This window comes from Canis aureus, chromosome 7, assembly GCF_053574225.1.
Source record: "Canis aureus isolate CA01 chromosome 7, VMU_Caureus_v.1.0, whole genome shotgun sequence".
Classification (NCBI taxonomy): domain Eukaryota; kingdom Metazoa; phylum Chordata; class Mammalia; order Carnivora; family Canidae; genus Canis; species Canis aureus.
Window position 1 is genome coordinate 18,047,237 of NC_135617.1, and position 12,124 is coordinate 18,059,360.

Below are 12,124 nucleotides of genomic sequence, written 5' to 3' on the forward strand. Positions count from 1 at the left end.
GAGGTGATGAAAATGGCATTTTATCTCTGACCTTTCCATCTCAAACCTATACTCAAGTCCTACTATGAAAAAAATATAAGACAAATTCCAATAAAGTGGCATATAACAAAATATCTGGCTAGTATTCCTCAAAACAGTCACTGTCACTAAAAGTAGGAAATTCTGATAAATTGTTATAGTAAACAAAAATATGGAAATATGACAACTAGTAATATTGTACATAAGATCCTGGAACAGAAAAGAGATGCTAAGTAAAAACTAAGAAAATGTGAATAGACAATGGACTTTAGTTGATAATAATGTATCAATATTGACTCATTAATTATAACAAATATACCATACTAATATAATATGTTAATTATAGGAGAAACTGGGCATTGTGTATTGGAAATCTGTAATATCTTCTCAATTTTTACGTGTGTAAATTTAAAACTGTTCTAATGAAGACAGTTTTTAAAATTTTCTCTCATCTTCTAAAATAAAATATTTTTGCCAACTTTTGTGTTGCTTTATCTCCTTCAAATTCTCTTCCCTTTTTTACCTTAAATCTTCAAAGGAGTGCTGTTGGGGCATGCTAACATTAAGGAAGAAAAGTCAAAAGAAGACATAAATGATATCAAAGAGTGCATAACTCTGCTAGATCTAGTTGGAATTTGCAGAAAAACATAGGCAGAAACAATTCTTCTCCAATGATGAAGCCAGGCCTAAAATGAAAAAGAATAAAGAAAGATTATTCCTGACATTTGCTGAATCATATAACGTATCTCATCGAGATCGACACACAATTTCTATCCAAAGAATAAGATATTTACTCCATTTCTCATCTTTAGAGAATAAAGGAGTTGATGAATGAAACAAAATAATCTGTTCTTTATGCCAAATGTCAGAAACTTTCAAATAATTTTGCAATTTTCCCTAGTGAAGAAAGAAAATTAAATATCAGATATAGATAGATATAGATACAGATATAGATATACAATAGATTTGGACTGGGAAAATCTTGGTGACATTCAACCAAGTAATGGTGCCAGTTGCTAAAATCTCACTCTTGGACTCCATTAGAGGAAATGTTGAAGATTTGATTATATTAAGAGAGAAAGGAGTTTTGAGATCAATGGAAAACTACAAAAATAATTGATTTCTTACACTATGTTCAAACTTATCTAACAGAGTGATATGATTCAAGAAAAAAAATGACCTCTAAATAACTTGAATTATTTTATGCCTATTATTATAAGAGGCTGCAAAGTAGCTTGCAAAGAGAAAAAGTGACCTCTGTGCATGGGCATCACACTTTTTTCAAAAATAAAAAGAGATGCAAAAACCTTTAGTTCTTCCCTCACACTACAAAACTGGTTGGTCAAGGGTTGAGAATCTCCTGAAGCCCCAAACAGATAAACAATTAACTTTCACAATTTAATTTTAACAAGCCTAAATGTCTCCGTTCTTCGCAGAGAAATAATGATTAAAGGACTGCTTTTTTCAACTACTTTTCTCCCTCTGCTCTGCTTGACTACTTCTCTGTATGGTCATGAAAAATGTATCAGCATCATTTCAAAGAATTCTGTTGGAATCAAAACAAATGTATTGGATAATGATCATTAAACTAATTTGAGAGAAGTAAAATGTCACTGATTGACTTTTAATTTAGTATTTTGCCTTTGTTTTTATTTTTATATTTTCTCTTTTGTAAATTAGTGCTCTATCTTTATTATTTTTATATAAGTACATATTTGAAATATATTTTAACAGTTTAATAAGATTATTCATATTCTACTCCCTGAAAAACTTCTTAATTTCTCAAATTAATAATACTTCTACCAGTTTTAAAAATCTAACCCTGAGATTTGAAGAACTTTTAAAATTATGGCATATATTCCAAAGACATAGTTATTTACTTCTACAAAGTCTAGAGGGTTTTTTTTTGTTTGTTTCCAAAATAATTTGTAATATGGCTACTTGAAATATTCTCAATTCTTTATTACATTCATAAACAGGAATAAAAATTTTAATTGAAGTTAAAAATGTCAGAATTTCCCCAGATATAAAATTCAATGCTATGATTTTTTTTTGCCACAACACTGCTCACAAATTGCAATTTTTCAAAATTATGGTAAAATATGTAACAAAATTTGTTATTTTACCCATTTTAAGTGTACAATTCAGTGACATCAGTCATATTTACAATGTACAAAAATCATCACTATTTTCAAAATGTTTTCATCAACTTAAATAGAAATTCTGTAACCATTAAACAGGAACCAATTCCCCATTACTTCCTATTCCCTAGCTTCTGGTCACCTCTAATATTTCTGTTTCTATTAATTTGACACTTTTAAATATTTCATGTAAATGGGTTCACAGAATATTTGGCCTTTTTTGTCTGGCTTATTTCATTCAGCATATCATTTGCAAGTTTCTCCCATATAGTAGCACATATAAGAATTCCATTTCTTTTTATGGGTGAATAATATTTCATTGTATGTATATAACATATTTAATTGCAGTTTTTGATAAGAAAATCCTTCTAAATTCATGAAATGTTGAAATTCTTTCTGTTGGGGAGAAATTTAGTGATAAATAATAAGAATGTATTGTAAACTGTTTTGTTTTTCAAGAAAACCTATGGTGATGGGCAGCCTGGGTGGCTCAGGGGTTTAGTGCCACCTTCAGCCCGGGGTGTGATCCTGGAGATCCAGGATCGAGTCCCACGTCAGGCTCCCTGCATGAAGCCTGCTTGTCCCTCTGTCTGTGTCTCTGCCTCTCTCTCTCTCTCTCTCTCTCTCTGTGTCTCTCATGAATAAATAAATAAAATCTTTAAAAAAAAAACTATAGTGAAAATTATAGACTAACAAAATCCAGATTATGAAATACCTTGTCTGGATTTTCATTATTATTTTAATGTTGCCACTGTCTTTTCAGTTATATTTGCTCTTGAAACATAAAACAAACCGTAGTAACTCAGTGAGATTAACTAGAACCAGGAAAGTTATATACATCCTCTTCCCTAAATTTAAGCTTTCTATGATATGACAAATGTTTGTAGACTATACATAACTCACATCTGACAACACTACAAAATTTCTACTCAAGATGGATCATAAAATTTCAAAAAGATCTATCATTGCACATAGCTCAGTATATCAACTAAATTGAGAGAACTGCAGAGAATAAACTTCGAGGATTGATTGTGGATTATGCTACTGATGGTGCCAGTTGTTTTTTTTTTTTTTATAGTAAGTTTGTTACTAAGAATGTATTTTATTCCAAAAAAGTAGTTTCAGCCAGGTGTTTGAAGCTTGGAGTATATTTCCCAATGACATTGGGTTTGAAAAACTAGTTAGGCTTCCTATCAATCCTACTAATCAATGATATAATAGGATATTATATAAATTATCAATAATATATTTAATATATAAATCTTAAAACTCCAGGTTTTATCACACCAAAGCTACTGTCCAAATTTGTTTTTTCTCCTAAAGATATTCCTATTAGTGATTTTGAAACAACTTTCTTTCCGTTCATTCCAACAAGGATTTCAGGACTCTTGCCACCAGCATCCATATCTTATTCTTGGAAGGAAGTGACCTATTATTTGGAAATGTCATAGAAACAGGGTTTCACTGGAAATAATGACTAACGTTGGATATTTGCTCAATTTAATTCAAGGAAATGAATTAATTACACTCAGAAAACATCATTTATATGTTTTCTACTGTGTTAAGTGGTATGGAAAATAAAAAGAGAAATATGACCCAATCTCTGACCTCAAGGACCTTTGAGTTTACGGAGGCACAGAACAGATTAGGATTCCTCTGACAGAAGACCTGGTTTGGAAAGCAGGTTAAACAAGTGTTAAACAAAATTGTATGAATGAATATATTGAGTGCATCTGTTAAAGGAACGGTGGAGCATTAATATAGCAAGCAAGAGTAAAAATGGACCTTGAATAATTTAAGGACTAGAAAAATCAGAGTTGGGCATTTGGTCCCATTGGGCAGGAACATTGTGTCAGTAGTTATACATGGAAGGTTTTGAAGTAGAGAGTAGCTTTTCAGTTCCTAATCCTGGAAGATGTTAGAGAATTGAAAATGAAAATTAGAAGGCAAGAGAGCATCCTCTGGATGCATGTTGTCTTGCCAACACTTGTGACTGTGACAGGCCTGTGCATGGATTTCAATGAGAAATTAAAGCCAGATTTGGAATGACAGAAATTTTTGTTTATACCTGAACTGTTCAATTGAATTCAACAATGAACAGGGAGATAAATATGTACTTTAACAAGCCTTTTCCCCATTTTTCTCATTAAAAATTACATAAGTAATTCATGTTTGCTACAGAAAAACTAAATACCAATGGGAAAAAAGAAGGAATACTTACAAATCAGAGTTTTAGTAAAATACATCAATATAAGAACAAGCATTCGGTCTATTTTTTCCTAAACAGTATAGCCATTAAAAAGTAAGAATATAAGAAATAATTTACTGACTTTGCAGCTAGGGGAAAGGCTAACACAATAAACTTTGAGCAATTTCTGTTAGCTGAATTACAGATGAGACCTTTTAGAATAAGTCTCCAGGTGCTGAAGGAAGATAGTTATTTTTTGGAAAAATAAATATAAGGATAACACCACAAGTAGTCCTAATTTGAAAAAGAATGAAGGCCAGAGGAAAAGGGAGGTAATAGGAGAAATGTAGAGTTTAAGGTTAGGATGGAGTAATCTGAATGTGAATAAACAGCAAAATTTCAGTACCTTAAAAAAAAATTTCTCTCTCATCTGATAGTCCTGGGCTATTATTCATATCGATAGCTGACCATTCTCTATATAGACATCTGTCTGAGTGATGGCTACTCCATCTTTAACACATGGATTCCAAGGTTACTGGGCCCATTAACATCTCTAAAAGAGAGGGGTGTGAGAGAGGATTGTTGATGGAAGGTTTATATGGGACAGTCTTGGAAGTGGTACACATTACTTCTCTTTACAGTCTGTTCACTAAAACAATCATGTGTCTACATGTACCCAGTAAATGGGAGACTGAGAACCACAGTCTTAGAAAAGGCAACAGACATGCATTTATTTGGTTATTATGACTGTTTGATGCACAGCTAGCTATCTGCAATAGAGATTATTCTAACTTTGATATCATATACTATTTAATTATGGTGATACTAAAGAAAATCTCTGGGTGGACTAATATTTTCTGCTTTGAATTGCATAACTTTTTGACAGGAAATGTACATTACTAGTATAATAACAGTTTAAAAATCAGTGAGGTGAAAAATCACCCCAAATGTCATGATCCAGAATATATCTACTTAATATTTGTCTAATGTATAGATGTCCTTTTTGATCTATCATCCATCTATCAAATTTGTCAAAAAATTTAAGTTTAGATAAAGATTTTAATTGTCCACAATGGTGTCAAATATTATTATTTTAAACAAAAATTGATTTATCTTAAGATGTTGGAGAGTTTACAGACTCATAGGGAATGTTGGAATACCAGGTTTTGATGTTACAGTTGTTTCCTACTGGCTATTTAAAAAGCTATTTTTATAGCATGTGTAATTTCCAAGAGTTTTTCAATTTTTGTATGCTTTTAAGATAGGCAATCATATCTGCAATATATTTATCTCTTCCCTTCTAATACTTATACCTTTTTTTCATTTCTTTGCCTACTGCATTGACTATTTTACCCAAATAATACTAATTAATACATACTTTTTCAAGGCCTCTCTAAATAAAACAGATAAGTACCTGATGACGCTTGTAGGCATAAAACTTATTTTTAGTAAGATATTTGATGATAGGAAATTACTGTTGGCCATAAATATTTCACTGTCCCTGTTTACTTAGGGAGTTATTTTTATGGTGTATATAAGAGAGAGCCAGAAGTTCTGGAATTCTAGCATGAAACTGCCATGTAATTAGACTAAATGTTTATGCAAAAATAACTTTTATTATAGCAAAATTACTTCAAATATAGATTACTAGAGGAGAAAATAAAACCTACCAATGATTTAACTGTTTAGAATGATCTGATAATTATGTATTTATATTCATATACATACCCATACATACACACACATTTTTAAAAACTAGATCATATGGTCATTTTGCTATGCCACTTAATAGTAAATAAAAATTGTATTCTTTTTTAAAATTTAATTTTATTTAAATTCTGTTAATATATAGTATATTATTATTTTCAGAGGTAAAGTTCAGTGATTCACCAGTTGTATATAACACCCAGTGCTCATTACATCATGTGCCCTCCTCAATGCCCATCATCCAGTTATCCCATCCCTCCACCCTTTTCCCCTCCAGCAGCCCTCAGTTTGTTTCCTATAGTTAAGAGTCTCTTATGGTTTGTCTTCCTCTCTAATTTCGTCTTATTTTCCCCTCCCTTCTTCTATGATCCTGTTTTGTTTCTTAAATTCCACATATGAGTGAAACTACATAAATTTCATTCATCTGTCAATGGACATCTGGGCTCTTTCCACAGTTTAGCTATTGTGGACATTGCTGCTATAAACATTGGAGTGCAGGTGCCCCTTTGGATCACTATCTTTGTATCTTTGGGGTAAATACCTAGTAGTGCAGTTGCTGGGTCATAGGGTAGCTCTATTTTTACCTTTTGAGGAACCTCTATACTGTTTTCCAGAGTGGCTGTACCAGCTTGCATTCCCACCAGCAGCGTATGAGGGTTCCCCTTTCTCTGCATCCTCACCAACATCTGTTGTTTCCTGATTTGTCAATTTTTAGCCACTCTGACAGGTGTGAGGTGATATCTCATTGTGGTTTTGATTTGTATTTCCCTGATGCCAGGTGATGTTGAGCATTTTTCATGTATCTGTTGGCCATTCATAGGTTTTCTTTGGAGAGATGTCTGTTCATGTCTTCTGCCCATTTCTTGACTAGGTTGTTTCAAGATTATATTCTTGTGTCAATAAATCAATCATAGCATTTTATTGCAAAAAAAAATGCTAAAATGTATTTATTCCAGAAAGTCTTCAATTCAAAACACAAGCTGATGGTACCTGATGTCTGTACATCTGAATATCACTTTATTTTACATTTTTATAAGTATCAGTATTTTAAATTTAATAATCTTCTGATTTGAAGTCCTTTACAGCTGAAATTCTCTTTTATTTAGAATACCAATAAGCATTTTATTGCAGGTCAAAATATTATTTTAAATCACTATATGTTTATATTTTGTCATGTTGACTAATTAGCAAGTAAGTACAATTTCTTTCCTTTATTTTGAATTTCATTGGCTTATAAGCAAAATAGTTAAACTGAATAATAAATTTTAAGTTCATTGTCTTTTGAAAGGTAATGATGCACAAAGGAAAGATTAATCCAAATAAGAACAGATGTTAAAAACATTTTATAAGGTTCCCATAGCACATAGCTTCTGTAGAACTTTGTGAAAGTTTTCCATTGTTATGTTACATCTTTATAATGGAACATCAGTTATTGTTTGCTAGATGATGTCAATTAATAATAGAGGACTACCTTTGTTTTAAAGGTTTTAGATAGTATTGAACAATTCTAATTTTTTTTAAAGATTTTATTTATTTATTCATGAAAGACAGAGAGAGAGGCAGAGGCACAGCCAGAGGGAGAAGCAGGCTCCATGCAGGGAGCCCGACGTGGGACTTGATCCTGGGTCTCCAGCCTCACACCCTGGGCTGAAGGCAGCATTAAACCTCTGAGCCACCCGAACAATTCTAATTTGAGTTATAACTCAAAGTTCTGAGTCAAATTGGGTGGTCTAGGCAAATTTATGTGGCCAATTGAAAGAACAAGGTAGAAACTTTATGTATACTTACATGCAGAATTACGTTACAGAATTTGTAACGTATTTTGAACCAAAAGTTTCAACTGTCCCTCTTCAGGGCCACTGGAAATCCTGTTTGTATTGACTTTGACCTAAGTATTCTGGGCACAACACATCAAATAGCACTTTAAAATTCTTGTTCTGTATATAATGTATAATAATATACGACTTTAAAAATAGCTGGGAAAAAAACCCCAAACTAATAGATTTTGGGACTTTGGAATGTAGATAAGTAAAATATTCAAAAATTATTCCTAATTTACCACATACAACATTAACCTTTTAGAATATTACCTTCATATACACACACAATGATAATGTACTAAAACTACTGTTTTATAACATATTATTTTCACTTAATTTAAGAGCATCTTTTGATATAATTAACTTTCCTTGAATCATGATTTTTAACAACTATAGTTTGAGCTATTTTGTTCTTTTTCTCAAAATTCATATGATATTTTTTCTCAAAATTTTTGTGTTTATAAAGAAAAATGTATAGAAAGTCCTGACAGCTAAATCTTTGCATATGTTTTCAGTTATTTTCTCATAGTATATTTCTAGGATTGGAGTTGTATAGAAAATTATTTAATAAGGATGCCTGGGTGGCTCAGTGGTTGAGTGTCTGCCTTTGGCTCAGGACCTGTCTTGGAGTCCCATATCGGGCTCCTGCATGAAGCCTGCTTCTCCTCCCTTTGCCTGTGTCTCTGCCTCTCTCTGTGTCTCTCATGAATGAATAAAATCTTTAAAAAAAAGAAAAGAAAATTATTTAATAGAATTTTTCATATGAAAAATTTACTCTAAATTACACAGAATATATTTGTTGGATACTATGCAATTAAATTAAAAGTCAAGCACAAGCAGACAAATAGAAACTTACATATATTTCAAAATTAAGAAATTAAACACAAAATACCTAAACTCAAGCCAAAATATAGGGCCTACAGGAAATGTTTTATCTTATTTTTCTAGGGATAAACCTGCAAAGGGAATAAATAAATAAGTAAAAGTAACAAAAACTCATGGTCTGATTTCAGTTTCATGTAATCATTGAATAAAAAAGAAATGCCAGGGATCCCTGGGTGGTGCAGCGGTTTGGCGCCTGCCTTTGGCCCAGGGCGCGATCCTGGAGACCCGGGATCGAATCCCACATCGGGCTCCTGGTGCATGGAGCCTGCTTCTGCCTCTGCCTGTGTCTCTGCCTCTCTTTCTCTCTGTGTGACTATCATAAATAATTAAAAAAAAAAACTTAAAAAAAAAAGAAATGCCATATATATAAAAATGAGTTTGAAGACATCTGGATAGTCAGAGGCTAATTGAGGCAATGCATATTGTAATAATAAATCTGACTTTTTGGAGAACTGCTAATATGGCTGGTTCCATTTGCCTTGGAGAAATACATTCCAGAAATGAAAGCAGAAATCAAATCATGTATTTGAGCTGAATGGGGCCACTCTGTGTTATCCTATGGGATGACTTGGAAATTGTACAGAAGCTATGCTCTATTGGCTGAACAAACTATATACATTTTTAAATGTGTATGTTCTTGACTTAGGGATAATAAAACAATTTTACTGACACTGATTTTATTTTTTATTATTATAGGGACTATAGGCTAACCACCTTAAAAAATGAAACCAGATCTTTAGAATTCATATGGCCCAATCTGATGAGAGTCTCTCTTAACAGTCTGCATAAACACTAAAATTAGTGTTTTCAGGACTTGAAAAAACTGGCAAATAAAGCAAGAATAGTTCCTTCATGATCTGATTTACTTATAGTTTTATAGACCTGGACAAAATATTGATTCAGTTGTAGCAGTGACTTTACTTTTTACTCAACTTTCCTTATGCTTTTCCTCTAATGAGGTTGAAATTATTGTCTTGATTGTGGTAATGGTTTCATTGATGTATACATAAGTTCAAACCCATCAGTTAAGAAGCAGATTTTTTGTGTGTATGTGTAGTTGTTTTTGTATACCAATCACACTTCAATATAGCTGTTCATTAAATAGTAATATTTATATAACATATTCACAGGGTAGGAAAGGTAATCCATTGAAAACTAGCTGTTCATTTCATCTGTTTTCATTCATTCATTTGTTCTTTTATTAATTATTATACATTCTGTGTTCTAGGTACGGAATTAGACACTGGAGATGCCAATATGAAGACATTGTATTTTGAAGAAGACAAGCGTAGATTTCCATAATAATATAATGTGCTGTATTTGGGTGCTGTAACTGAGATACAATATTCTTAGTAGCTTCAGCTCTCAAGTAATTTGGTAGGAATTTAAAGCCTACTCCATATCTCATCAGGTTAAATATTTGTCCAAGACAAGTTTTTCCACCAGTTTCCTCATTTGTTAAATGACATTGATAACAATACCTACATTATAAGGAGGAGTAAATTAGGTAATGTCTGTCTCTAGAATAGTGAGTGACATAATTACACACTGATATTAGCTATAGCTAATACTGCTCTTGTTGTTATAAAAGAATTATTGTACTCAAAGGCCAAAGAGGAAGAAGTGACTTATGCAAGCTAGGAAGGGAAGAGGATCATAATTAAGTAGAGAAGGGAGGGAAACAATGCAAAGAGGTACGAAAAAAAGCAGAGCAGGTCCAGAGAACAATGACTTTTCAGAATGTAATTGAAGTGAAATGATGGGAAATTTGGACTATATATATTTGAAGCTCCTAAGTCTTTCAGAAAAGAACATGATCAGATTTGGCTGTGGGGAGCATTGATGGGGGGAAGGGGAAAAAGTATGACAAGAGACCTGGAACACAGATCTGACTCTGGGCAGATGAGATTACAGAGAATTGAGACTCCATCAAATTGTCTGGATGAGACCCTGAACACAATCTGAAGCTGGAACATTAAAGATGCAGACTGAGGTATACGCTTATAAATTATTTTAGACATATACATGATGAGAAGGTGGGCTTTAAGGCGGACTCATTTCTAATTTGTGTAACTAGAGTAAATGAGTAAATTTACAAATGAGTAAGTGTCTATTAGCTAAGACAGGGGACACAATGATACTTATTACAATTTTTAATAAGTATAATAACAATTATACTTATTAATAATTTAATAATAAGAGCTTATTTAGCTCTTAATTTGTACCAGGTTCTGCTATAAATACTTATAATGTGTTAATTTATTTAATTATCTTAATGACGTTACAAGAAACTTGTATTATTTCCGTTTTTTCAGATATGAAAGCTGTGGGACATGGAGAAAAAGTAACTTTTCCAAGGTCACATAGCTAGCGACCAGTACAGTGGGATAGCAAATGTGAGTGAATAGTTGAAAGCACTGTACCTCTGAGTTCTGTGTTCTATAGCTTCACTAGTCAGGAGAAGAACTAGCTCTGAGGAGATAACTGGGAAATAAGATGAATAAAGCTTAGCCTTAGGAAGGAACTCAAATAAAGACTTCACTATTCTTTCTGCAGCATTCCATACATTTACAGTGTCAACACAGCACCATTATAAATTCCTCATTTTAATTACTAATCAACTTGATCATGTCTTTCTTACAAATGTGTATTACTTTCAACCAAAGGCTAGTCTGGAATGATTTCTTATTAATTAATATATTCTTGCTCCTTGTGGTCAGGTACCCCTTTCATTTTGGATGTTAATATTTTCTATTATGCTGAGCTTTATCTCATTATAGATGGAGACTTATTTATAGTTATGTCTATAAAATTAATTAGATATTTATTTATTAATGTAGATCTGGGTGATGGAAACTAAATATAATCCTAAACCTGTGTCTCAGGAAACCAGTGAGGATCCTCTCAAAATTCCATATTGGCTTATCATTATATATTTGTGTTAACTGCCTGCTTTTATCCATATTAATAAAGTCTTAAATATGCTAATGAACAACTCTGTCTCTACAATATTCTTTGATCTATAGTATCAAGGGGCCTATTTATTACATACATCAAACTACAGAATGTTAGTATGTTATTTTACTTAATAAATGATCACATGTATTAAAATAAACTCAAAAGCTAGGCAATTTTATAGGTCTGATGGGAATTCCCCCTTTTCTGATTATATAGCTTCCAAAAGTTACAATTCAGTGATTCCATTTTTCCTACCAATAATACACAAATCTAAGACATCAACGATATGAATACAGCCTTGAAATTAATAAATGGTTTTCTCCAATGATGTGAGGGGAACAAAACATACAACTATTATTGATGTTAAGTTTAATAATTAAAATGTTTATTACCAAATTGTGCTTTTA